The sequence below is a fragment of the Globicephala melas genome, chromosome 4 (genome assembly GCF_963455315.2).
Source record: "Globicephala melas chromosome 4, mGloMel1.2, whole genome shotgun sequence".
NCBI lineage: Eukaryota > Metazoa > Chordata > Mammalia > Artiodactyla > Delphinidae > Globicephala > Globicephala melas.
Genome location: NC_083317.1, coordinates 131,488,660 through 131,502,128, shown reverse-complemented (window position 1 = coordinate 131,502,128; position 13,469 = coordinate 131,488,660). Strand labels below are relative to the sequence as shown.

The window sequence follows — 13,469 nt, the reverse complement described above, 5'->3', positions numbered from 1 at the left end:
GGGGAGGAAGGTAATCTCTGCGTCTTACTCTTACGCCATCTTCCCCCTCTCCCTCTATTGTGGTTCTTAACCTACAGGGCCTTTGTGTTGTCATTATTAGTGTAGTAGCATTACTGCTTCAAAACAATTAGCTCCTTGAGTCCAGTGGGTGTATTATTACCACTTACTAGTATCAGGCATGCAGGGAAAATGTGTCTGAGTGAGTGAGTGAACAAATAAGAACGAGCGACATTCCAAGAGTCTCTGCTGTGAAGCAGTTTTGTGATGACTCACTTAGCCAAGGATCTTTCCTCTTAGAGTTGCGGTTAAAGGGGGAAAATGGCTCAGATGTAAGATGCGGCTGAGCTTTGAACACAGTGCAGTGCATGGCAAGCCATGGAGAGCTCACCTATTTGGCCGTGGTCTTCTCTTTACAATGTTTTTTTAAATTTCTCTTTTCACACTAGTACTTCTTTTGAGCCACAGTATCTCTGGAGCTATCAGTTAGAAATCCCCACCTTTGTCTCTTATCTAACAGTTCTCTTTTCAATTGGAGTGATGCAGGGACATTTCCACCTTTCCCTCTACCTTTGGCAGATGGAAGCAGATCTCTTCCCATGGCCACACTTGTCATCTTCTCATTGTTTTGCCTCTTCTCATCTCTGTGTCTTCCTTGACCACTGTAGTTACTCTGGAGCAGTGGGAGAATTCTTTTTGAAGGAGGTCACACTGGCTATCTTAATAGTCAGCCTGTGATGAAATCACTGTAGAGATAGCATTGTATGTGTTACTTTTTTGAATGGACAAAATTCTTAGAGTTGTTTCGAGTAGGGCTCCCACAGAGCATTTTCTCACCATGTAGCCTATGAGCTTGAAACCTACTAGTAGTGTATTAGACTGCTAATCAAAGTGGAAACAAATTAGCAAGGTAATTGCAAAACATTGTACCTTTTCAGAATATATAGCTACAAATTAAATTATAAGGGTAGCCATGTAGATTGATGTATTCCTTTTGTAAAATAGCAACCTGCATAATAAATTTATGTATGTTTAATACCCCTTTTGACCTGGCAACTTCCTTCTGGTTGTCTAGTTAAAGGAAATAATTCATAAAAATATGAATGCAGTGTACCAGGTGTGGAACTGTACTCAGCAGTGTCAGAGAAACCATTACAGCGGCTTAACAAAATAGACATTTATCTTTCTCACATAACCAGAAGTGAGGAGACCAACACTCAGAGCTGCTGAGGCACCTCCATGATACTGATGCCAAAAGCTCAGCTTCTCTGTACACCAGTGCCGAATCAAATCTCGGAGATAAAGGTTTGGGTAAAGTAGAAAAGGATAGCTTTATTGCTTTGCCAGGAAAAGGGGGACACAGCAGGCTCCTACCTCAAATAAAAAAACAACTATGTGTCCCAACCCAGGAGGATTTGATGCAGATTTTATAACAATGGTTCAGAGATGGGGTCTCTGACAAGATTAGGGTGTGAGCAGGGCTTGCACTCATCTCATCTCCTAATCTTGATGAGCTTCTCTGGTCCCTTTAATCTTGCCTCAGGTGGTTTCTTGGCTGCTCCTCCCTTGATTAGCAGCTGTTTGAATCTGCCCCTTGGAACTCAGGGAAAGTCATGGAGGCTGGAGTCTTGCCTACAATAAATGGGGGACAAAAGGACCTCCATGCCCGGGAGCCCCACAGGGCCTGCTTGGTTTCAATACGATTGGCATCCCAGGCTTCTTCAATGGCTTTTGCCCTCACTGTCACTTGTGGTTGTTGGATGGCAAGTCATGTCATTGTTCCAGGTGAGAAGAGAAAAGGACAGGAGGACAGATAAAACTTTCCTAGAAATCTCAGGTGGACTTCTGTTTATTTTTCATTAGCCAGAACTGTGTCTCCCCTAGCTGTAAGGAAGGCTGGGAAATTAAGGTTTAGGTTTGGTACATTGTCAGGTTAACCCTTATTGGGTTTTCTTAGTAAGGAAAATTGGCAGAATGGCTGTTTGTGAACAACTAGTAATGTTGTCCATAGCAATCAATGTACTGAAGATAACAAAAGTAAAATAACAGAGGCACACTTAATATCCATTTGCAGGTTAATGGATAAATAAAATGATCATACATGATAGAATATTCTGTAACTATATTAATTATAGTTATGTCATGAAAACAGAAGCCAATCTAGGTATGAGGGCTAGGAAACGTTTTAATACAGGGAATTAGAAGCTATACAGTCCTTGGAGGGCTGGAGGAGTGAAGGTCAGGAAGACCGCTGTCTTAGCTTGGAGTCCTCCCAAAGCAAAGCCTGAGGCAAGGACTATGAGCAGATAGTTTACTTGGGAGGTGAGCCCAAGGATCAGCAGTGGGAGAGTAAGGGAAAGAGGAATAGCCAATGTAGGGGTGCATTTTAGGGCAGGGGTCCCCAACCCCTGGGCTGCAGACCGGTAAGGGTCCGTGACCTGTTAGGAACCAGGCCGCACAACAGGAGGTGAGTGGCGGGTGAGCGAGCGAAGCTTCATCTGCCGCTCCCCATCACTGGCATTACTGCCTGACCATTTCCAACCCCCCCAATTCTGTGGAAAAATTATCTTCCATAAAACTGGTGCCAAAAAGGTTGGGGACTGCTGTTGTAGAGGTTGCATTATGATAGGTAGGAGCCTGATTCTTTCAGAACCTACTGAGAAACAGAGTACCTTCCAGAATTGTCTGCCCAAAGGTGGGAGCATTTATCCACTGGCTCCCAAGAATTGCCCCCAGAGATATTAACTTCCTGTATTTATGAGCTGCCCATGTGTATGTGAGCCAGCTAGCTCCCATGACATCTGAAGTGTTGGAGGAACCCTGGAGATGTGTATCCTGCACTTGAGTTGGGATGCTGCCAGCATGAAGTGAGTTGAAACTTGTGTGGAACTATGCAACCATGGCTGAAATCAGAGGTGAAGGCAAGAGGATATGACCCCGGGTGCAGAGGCATCTGCTACAGCAAATATCAGGAAACTGGACATGAAAGAGTCATAGGGGAGTAACCACTAAAAGCCCTAACTGCCTGTAGTACCCAAATAGATGGTTCTCTGGTGGACACTCAGAAGCCTCTGGCAGTGCCTTCCATCTCTGGCTCCCACAGCTGCTGCTGGGGAGTAACAGCTTCTCGTTACCTTTCAAAGGTCATGCAAGTGCCTCTTTTTTTTTTTTAATAGATTTATTTATTTTTATTTATTTATTTTTGGCCGCGTTGGGTCTTCATTGCTGCACACGGGCTTTCTCTAGTTGCAGTGAGCGGAGGCTACTCTTCATTGTGGTGCACGGGCTTCTCATTGCGGTGGCTTCTCTTGTTGTGGAGCACAGGTTCTAGGCACACGGGCTTCAGTAGTTGTGGCATGCAGGCTCAGTAGCTGTGGCTCGCAGGCTTTAGAGCGCAGGCTCAGTAGTTGTGGCGCACAAGCTTAGTTGCTCTGTGGCATGTGGGATCTTCCCGGACCAGGGCTCGAACCCGTGTCCCCTGCATTGGCAGGCGGATTCTTCACCACTGTGCCACCAGGGAAGCCTGCAATTGCCTCTTATTGGTGGGAATCTAATGGGAAACCTGATGGCAAGGGCCTCTGAGAAATGTAGTTTCCAGGCTTCATGCCCCTGAGGTACAAGGGAATGCTCAGAAGGGTGGAGTTTGTCCTGAATATCAGTGAATGATATCTGGCCGGGCAGCAACTGATGAATTATGTGTGAAGAGTTTACAAAACTTGTTTTAATTGCTTCCTATTCTCTGCACTGCTGAAGGAGGGATCCCGCCCTAGGGGCTTGGGGATGGCCAAACACCCAACACTGGATAGATGAGATCAACAGCAGCTGATTAGTCAGATGGACTCATAGCTGGGGGCTGAGGACAGGGATGCCATGCAGGGCATTAGACCTCTGAATTTTAGACTTCTGATTTGGGGTGATTTGCAAGGCACAAATCGCTTACATATTTGATTTACCTTTAAGTATTAGCTGTCATTGTAAAGTTTTTTACATTCTAAATGAGAGTTTTATTTGAAAGTAGTTGTTCTAGGATATAATCATTTAAATCAATTCTGCCTCCCTGTGTTTAGAATTTTAATTCAGTGAAAGGTCTAGTTCTTACGGATGGTATGTAACCACAGCAGAGACAATACATTGCAATCATTTCATTGGTTTTCCTACCACAAAGCCCATGTTTTAATACACCCCTCCATACAAGAGTTACTCGTAGAACATTAATAATACCAGCCTAAAAAGCTGAATAATGGAAATGGGTGGTATTTCTAAATTAGCCATTAGAATTCAGACACTGTGCTAATGCTCTCATCAAGAGCCATGATCACCAACACCAACAACCTGGTTGAACTAATGAACTGTAAACGTTTTCCCCACTGGTGAACTGATGAACTGTTACAGTTGAAATGGGTCTTTCTGATCCAAATCCCTCTTTCCCCATTATTGGTTCTTCAAATATGTAAATGATTTGTCCAAGGCAATAGTTGAAGAGTAAAACCCTGCCATAGCATAATAAAGGGGTCCAGAAATTCACCCATGCAAAGCAGTGCTTCTCAAACTTTCGTGTGTGTCCTGGAGGGCTTGTTGAAGCACTGATTGCTGAGCCCCGTCCCCAGAGTTTCTGGTTCAGTGGGTCTAGGGTAGAGCCTGATAATTTGCATTTCCAGCAACTTCCTGGGTGCTGCTGGTGGTCCACATTTTGAGAACCCCATTTTGTAAACCATGTGGTTACATTATTGTGGAGTTAATAAAATGATGAGAGTGTCTACACAGCTAGCCTAGAGATCTGAGGATCCAGCTGCATGATCCAGTTCTATCCAATTGTAGACTTGGGTTTGGCACCAGCTGTTGTTGGTGGTCATCTAGTACTGGGTAAATACTGATGGGGATGCTTCTGGGTCCAATAGCTGTCTGGGACTTCCAGGACAGTGACATTCCAGTTATCTCATCGTTAGTAAGCATTTGTCTTGTTGTTCAGATCTGGGAAGATTAGGTCTTAGGGGCCCAGCTTCTGGATTTCTGCTTCCCAACCACTGCCTGCTGCTTCCCTGTCAGTCTGTCTTATCCTCCATATTTCCTTCCCAGCCCTAGAAGGCAAAATCTTTGGCCCAACCCTATTTGAGAAGCTGGCAAGCCAGTTACATTATATCCCAAACTGCATTATTTAGGAATTTTAAAGCAGCCAGTAGTAGGGCTTCTGCTGTTTAATGTATTCATCCAAACTCCTGCCTCAGTATCCTCTCTCGGCACCTTTGCACTTTTCCACCTTTACCTGTCAAAACTCTTCTTAACTTTGAAAGTTAATGCAGATTCCATCTCCTTCAAAAACCTTGTCTGGTACCCTCCAGAAGATGTCATTTTTCCTTCCTCTGAAAGGATAGGAATATTATTTTATTCTCAAGACAACCTTGCAGTGTAGGTGTGATAACTGTTTTACAGATAGGGATGCTGAGACAAGAAGGGTAACACATTTTCTAGTTTGTTACAATTTGCTATAATATAATAGTTTGTCTGATACAGCTGGTAGGGCCAAATCTGGCTGTGGAGTGATTTTTGATGTGCCAATTTCTCCCCATGCTAAACCGCAAGCTCCTGAAGGCAGGCGTTGTGTCTCGTTTGCTCTTCTTGGCGGCCCCAGCCCCTGCTACTAACACAGTACTTGTTACATGGTGGCACTCTATTTTTCAAAGAATGGATCTCCAGGCTCATTGCTGCTTGTAGTGTGTCTTCCTGCCCTGCTTCTCTCTGTGCAGGGAGGGGGGCACCTTCAGTGTGGCCTCTCCCTGTGTTCCCACTCAGAATTTTCAGCCTCAGCTCCTCACTGTGTTCCCTCTATGAATGCACCGTTCAGGAAAAGGAACGTCACTCCACCTTGGGAACAAGTGATTTGGAGCTGAGGGTAGTTTCAGCTATGTGCCAGGCTCTTAGTCTTCATGCGGCTTCCACACCCTCTTCATGGGCCTCAGTCTCTCCTTTTCTGTCCTTATCTCTTAATCTTGGGCATCCCTATGAAGCAAGTAGCAGGGACATGTGAGAGGTTTATCAAAGAGATTGAGTAAAAGGTCACAAAGAGTTCATGTTGCTTACAACTGGAATTGCATGAGAGGCTGTGGATCAAAATATTTAAGAAACACTGACTCACTCATTTTCTGTTTCGAATATAACTTGCAGATGTGGTCATTCATCATTCCACTTCTTCATCTCTCAGAAAACTACCAGTTTCATGAGTAAGAAGAAGTGGGATTGGCCTCGCTGTGGCTCCAGTGCCCCCTTAGGCGGGGGCAAGGATCCCTGGTTCTCCACCAGCTGCACAATTAGAATCCCTGGGGGCTTCCCTCTGTCCCTGGGGCGTCTGATTTGATTGCTCTGGTATGTTCCTTCAGGGTTCTAATGTGCAGTCAGGGTTAGAGGTCCTAGATTCAGTTCTTGGTTTCTAGCCCTGGCTTATGAGAGCCAACTTGAGAGCCTTTCAAAATTGTCCCATCTAAGAACCTGGAATTAGAATTCCTGAGGGAAAAACCTAGGAATTTATTTTAAAAATAGATTCTGACCATCAGCTGGTTTGGGAAACACCAATCTTGGTTCTTCTGGATATTTCTTCTAGCCCTTGTAGTCATCAAAGCAAGAAAGAATTATCAACACAGTTAAATGAGCTGTTCAATACTTCAGGCCCTCACAGGTGAGGTCGAATGTATTACTTAATGCATGCTTCCTGAAGCAAGGCGTAAAGTTCATCAGAAGTTCTTAGAATACCACGGCTTCCCCGTGGAATGAGCTTGTCTGCACAGGTCTTACCTGTGACCTTGACCCATACTCTTCAAGTGACAGCTTCCCCTGTTTTATATTGGCCCATCCCACTCTTGCCCACATAATTTTTCATGTCATAATTTTTATTCCAGCTGCACATTCAACAGTCTGTATCCTCTGGAATCGCTTGACATAAATTATGTATTTTCAAAGATTAAACCAAACCACAAATTAAAACTGTCTTCATACTAGCACAAGAATTAAAGAAGGCTTTATGTAGATTGAGGTGGGATGGGAGGAGCGAAGGAAGGGGAATGGGGGAAAAAAAAGAGTTTGAGGTTAAAGGTCTGTCAGTGAAAAATGTTGCCTGCCATATTAGTAAACAGAGGATGTTGCAGCCATCAAGCCGCTACAGCGCCCCCAGTGGTGAGCCCTGACGGAACTCAGGTTGGAGACACATGGGCTGACAGCTGCCAAGTCCTCACCACTGCAGCCACCCCAGCGGGGCACCCTGAGGGGGCTCAGGATGGGAAAGAACAATATACTGGCCCTAGACCGCTAAGGTGCATGTCAGAGGAATGATTTCAGTGAGCCCAGACTCTTGCATCTTCCCACTCAGAAAAGCGCTAAATTCCTTAACTTGAGAATTTGGTTTTCTTTAATAACAGTAATCTTTTGATGTTCCAACTACCTAGTCTTTGTTGCAGAAACCCCTGTGTATCCTGGCTCCTCCATTACCTCTTCGGAGCAGTCCCTCAGAGCTACCTGAGAGGCTGCTTCCCGGGCTTGAAGTCCTCAGAAAGTCTGCCAAATAAAACATAATTCTCAACTGTTAGGTCGTGCATATTTTTCAGTCAACAGGTCAAAATTCAAATTTAGCAGTTACTATGATATTATGAATAATTTCACATACTGAAATGTATTGCTTGTTCAAAGCGTGCATCATGGGTTTAAATGTTCTTTCCACATGTAAACATTCTGGTAAGAGTTTTGCCTGTTTCAAAAGGCCTTGCCTCTCTTTCCATTGTAAAAACTTGGTACATCTTTCAGAACAAATGCCTGCTACCCAAAGGAAATAAAGATTTTTTTTAGATCTCCAAATTCAATTTCCGAGGGTGTTTCTCAGGCGCTGCTAAAGAAAAAAGAAAGATGCGTGAGTTTCTTTGTGGACAAAGAAACTGTGGACAAGAAATAATCTATTTCATAAGCAGTGCAGTCAAAATGATAGAACATGCTCCTTTAGTACAATATCATTTAATATCATTTAATTCCTCATTTAATATCATTTAATTCCTCATTTAATTCCTTGACCTCAGTGTTCAGTCTTTAATACCAAAACTATAAAAAGGGAAGTGTGATACATATTCTTCACCTCACACAAGCACCTTTCTGTCTCCTTAAATGAGATAAGTGGTCTTAATACACTTTAATGCTAGAAGGAGGAGGTCTTTGTCATTCTAATATGCCTCAAACTTCTGGTCCCGTTTTTTACCCTGCTGCTGACTTCGGTGGCTGTGGACAGCAGAACACCCTCCCCCAAAAAATTCAAAGTCCAGCTGGTCTTGAGGAACATTCAGGTAGTTACTTCTCAGTCCTCCAAGCAGAATCCACATCGATTGATCCCCTTTTGTAGGCTTTTCCTTAGCAGGAGATGAATAATTTTTACCCTTTTGTTTGGAATTCAGCATCTCAGTGGATCTTACAACCTCCAATATTTTCTTTTCCTTTTCAGAGAAGGAAATAGGAAGGGGAAGAGAGGAAAGGAGCTCTATTGAAGGTGTTTTTTAATCCTTTGAAGTTCACTGGACCCCAGGCCTCCTGGAAGATAGAGCTTGGGTGGAAGGCAGAGCTGTACGTCCTCCTCCCCGCCCTCCCCGCTCCCCCAACACACACTGTGCAGGTTCTGCAGCAGGAGAGCCTTTATAAGTCAGAAATCACACAGCCTGTTTCTTTTGGCCCACATGAATTAATTGCTAGTATTTTAAAATAGGGTGACTCATCTAAAATGTCTAGCCTCTCTTGATAATTTAGGGAAAAAATTTTGAGAGGATTTTCAGTTTCTTTAAGAAAAAAACAAAAGATACAGAGACCTGTTTTCCTGCTGACAATTGGCTGGAGACAAAAAAACACTATTTTCTCCTGCTTTCAAGTTCATTATAGTCCCCTTGACTTCCTATAAACTAAACTTTCAGACCTGACAGAAAGCGATAGTCACTGTAATCATGCTCACACTGTTGATCATAGGTTCAGAAGAGGATGAACTAGTTCTTGCACAAAAGTGAGAAAATTTGGAAGAAAGACTAGGAGGGCTACAAGTTTCAAGAAAAATGAGAGAGAAATTTCTTTATGGAACTGAAGGATATTCCTGTGTTTATTTTATTTTATTATTTATTTATTTATTTTTTTTGCGGTATGCGGGCCTCTCACCCCTCTGGCCCCTCCTGCTGCGGAGCACAGGCTCTGGACTCGCAGGCCCAGCCGCTCCGCAGCATGTGGGATCCTCCCGGACCGGGGCACAAACCCGTGTCCCCTGCATTGGCAGGTGGACTCCCAACCACTGCGCCACCAGGGAAGCCCCGCTGTGTTTAATATGCAAAGAGTCTGTATGAAAAGAATTTGACTGAAAACACCATTGTGACCCAAACCCAGCCCTTGTGGACACATGCACTCATTTGTGACTTATGGTGTAAGTGAGCCTGAGAAACCATCATACTTGCCTTCTTGAAGTAATCCAGCCCTGGACTGACTTGCTGAACATCAGTTCCCCTTGTTTTCCTAGTTCTCTCTATCCCCATATGAACAGAATAGTGTACAGAAACTATACACTATTAGTTTAGGAGAAAGGGAGAGACACATACAATATACCAGGTACACAGTAAGTGCTTTACTTCATTTAATTCTCTCAGCAATCCTTTGATTTAGGTGCCAGCCCCATTTACAGATGAGATAGCTGAGGCTTAGAGAAGTTAAGTAACTTGCCCAAGGTCACATAGCAAAGCTACTCAGGGGCAGTCCTGCCTGACTCTTACCCCAAAGCATGGTGTTCCTGCTGCTCATCGAAATGCTTTCCCTGAATTACTACTTAATACAAAGACATTAGCTTTTGTTGAGGGTTGATAAGGAGCAGCCATGGCAAGAATATTCTGTTCATATGCTTATCAGAAGATTTGTCTAATGATCTTTTCTTGGAAATTAATGGCAGAAAAGGTTTGTATTTCTGGACAAAATAGAGAATTTATGCAACGGAAAAAAATGGTGCCAGCTGTCCTTTTTGCCTTTATTTTCAGGAAGCTCCAAGGGAAGTGTATGGCCCCATTGCATCTTATGGTAAAGTGAATCACCCTTTTCTCCATGTAATTCTGGATCTCTCTTTCTGATGTCATTAATGTGCTTTGATATGTTAATAATTATATCGTACAAGTTGCATCTGGTAGTAAGCTTCCTCAGATCCTTTTTAAGGAGGACAAATATATAAATTATAAATAAGAACCTTAAAGTTCAACTTATACCCCTATAAGTAATTTCTAAATTCAGTTTAAGTAAGACAGTGGATTTAACAAAAAGGGCTATTTGGGGAGTAGCCCAAAAGCCTTTGGTTCTTTTCTAGCTTAGGGGAAGCAAAATTAAGAGACAGTTGGTGAGCTCTGGCCTGATGTGTTATCTTGCCTTCCTCTGTTGGGTAATAGTTGCTGATGAGCACTGAGCACTTACTGCGTGCCAAGCACAGGGAAAAGTTCTTTGCATGCATTGTCTCAATCTTTGCAGCAAGCATATCAAGGACCGTTTTTACCCCTTACAAGAAATTCAAGGATCAGAGAAGTCCAGAAACTAGCTCAAGGTCTTGGAGCTGGTAGGTTTGATCTTGAATAAAGACTATAACTTCTTGACAAAAAAATTAAAAATAAATAAAACACTACCAGGTACATGGAGGACATGAAATAAATTGTTAAATGACTAAATCAAGAAGTGAACGGAATTGATATGATTATCACAGGACTTTTTTTTAAAGATTTTTTTGATGTGGACCATTTTTTAAATCTTTGTTGAATTTGTTACAGTATTGCTTCTGTTTTTTTATGTTTTGGCTTTTTGGCCATGAGGCATGTGGGATCTCAGCTCCCTGACCAGGGATCGAACCTGCACCCCCTGCATTGGAAGATGAAGACTTAACCACTGGACCACCAGGGAGGTCCCCCATGAGGACCTTTTAGAGAAGGAAAGTCTTTCTTGTTCATCATTACTCTATTATAATTTTTTTATGACAAGAAATGTAATGTCTAGAAGGGGCAGGAATCACAGATATCATACAAATTAAACTTCAAATATCTAATTTTATGGTATCAGAAATCATGTGGAGAGTAAAATCATTATTTCTACTTAAAAAAAACAAAAAAAAAAAGACTATGACTTCTTGGTGTCTGTGTCCTTACCTGTAAAATGGAGGCAGATGCTCCTTTCCAAACTTCTTCACAGGCCTCTGATGTTAGTTGACATGTCAACTCTCCTATTTCTTGCCCCCCTCACTTTCCCAGAGGGTACTCTGAGGGTTGGCTATCAGCTTATTCAGATCTTCCTTTGTCTCAAAGAGATGGTAAGCAATTGTTCTGTTTTGTTCAAGCTCTACTATTGGCCTGGATTGTAATCATCTTCATTCTTTGCTCCACAAAATATTTTAAAGCTGAACTTAAATACCATTGATTTTCATTACTCATAATAGTTATGTTCTATAAGGTTGCCATGAATTCTGAATGAATGAAGACTAAACCAGTGCTCCTAATGGAAATATAGGGTTAGGTTCCTATGAGCTCTGGTCACATTTGTGTCAGCTGATCAATATATAGTCTTGTTTATATGTGTTTGTGTCTAAAGACAACTTATGTAGTATACATTGTTAATTAATTAACTTTGAACTCACAGCCAACACATATTTTCTCTATAGGGCCCTTCACAGTATTCTTGCACTTAGGAACACTAGACAACACTTCAGCACTGTACTTGGGGGCCATTTCAAACAGAGATGTCAATAAAAAGCACAAAAATGCTAAAAAGCATGGCACTAAATTGCCTGTAGAAGGGACAGTGTTCACAGTACAAGAGCTGAAACAAGGAGACAGAGCACTGCCTTGCTCGACTTCAGCTGGGAGCACATGTGTTGGGCAACTCACATTTTTGCCATTCTGCACATGTATACAAATGATGGCTAAAGCACGATGAGTATTGATTTCAGGGGAAGTTTAAGGATGTTAACTCTTTGCTTCTCATAAGTTGAACTTTTTTTTATAGTTTTTAATTTGTATTTTTACTTAATTGTAGTTTTTACTGAGTAATTTTTTATGTAATAAAGTTTATCTTTTTCCTTATTGCTTCAAACTTTGATTCAGAGTTAGCAAAGCTTCTTTCTCTACCCCCAGGTAATCGAAGAATTACTCATATTTCCTTCTACTATTTGTATACTTTACTTTCTTACATTTAAATGTCTGCCTCATTTGGAGTTTATGCTCATGTGTGATATTTAGAATGAGTAAAATTTTATCTTTTTCTATATTCCTCTGCCATTATCTCAAAATGTGTACTTAAAAGCTCATCTTTTTGCCCACTCATTTAATAATGCTGCCTTTATCATATCCTAAATATCCATATATGTATAATTTGGTGTATTCATGTGCCAATTTCAAATTGTTTTAATTACAAAGGCTTTTGAGGGTGCTTTAATGTCTGGTGGGCCTGGAAGTCCCTCTCTCCCTAACCCCATCTTGTTGGGGATTTTTGTTTTTGTTTTCCAGGATTTTTCTGGCTATTCTTCCTCATTTGTTCTCTATGAACTTGTCTTTTCAAGTCAATTTACATATCAAATTCAGAGCTTTTCATTTGGTTGTTTATTACTTCTTCCCTGCTACATGGACATTTCTAATGGGAACATTTTAAGCAGTCTATGAAAGAAAGAGATTTCCCTCCCGAGTCAGTAGAATTGATAGAACTGTTACATTTAATCCAAAGGGAGAGGCGGGGTTCTATGAGGCTCGCTCTTGTTAAGGAGTGATTCAGGACCAGTACTCGCCTCTTTGCCCTGGAAGCTTCCTTCCGGCCTGTTTCTCTAGCTGTGTGGCTGACAGGGCCTTGGTGCTCTGGCCGGCTGTCAGGCCTAAGCCTCCGAGGTCAGAGAGCTGAGTTCAGGACATTGGTCCACCAGAGACTTCCTGGCCCCTCGTTATATCAGTTGGTGAGAGCTCTCCCAGAGATCTCCATCTCAATGCTAAGACCCAGCTCCACTCAACGACAAGCAACCTCCAGTGCTGGAAACCCCATGCCAAACATCTAGCAGGAGAGGAACACAACACCACACATTAGCAGAGAGGCTGCCTAAAATCAGAATATGTTCACAGATGCCACAAAGCACACCACCAGATGCGGTCCTGCCCACCAGAAATACAAGATTCAGCCTCTTCCATCAGAACACAGGCACCAGTCCCCTCCACCAGTAAGCCTACACAACACACTAAACCAACCTTACCCAGTGGGGACAGACACCAAAAACAACAGGAACTACGAACCTGTAGCCTGTGAAAAGGAGACCCCCAAACACAGTAAGTTAAGTAAAATAAGAAGACAGAAATACACAGCAGATGAAGGAGCAAGGTAAAAACCCACCAGACCTAACAAATGAAGAGGAAATAGGCAGTCTACATGAAAAAGAATTCAGAATAATGATAGTAAATACGATCCAAAATCTTGAA

General features: G+C 42.4%; 1 protein-coding gene across 3 annotated transcripts in view; it reads left to right on the top strand.

Moving 5' to 3' along the window:
* TMEM108 (transmembrane protein 108) overlaps positions 1–13,469 on the top strand; it is a 371,980-nt gene that overhangs the window by 194,749 nt on the left and 163,762 nt on the right. The gene's annotated exons all lie outside the window — the stretch shown is intronic.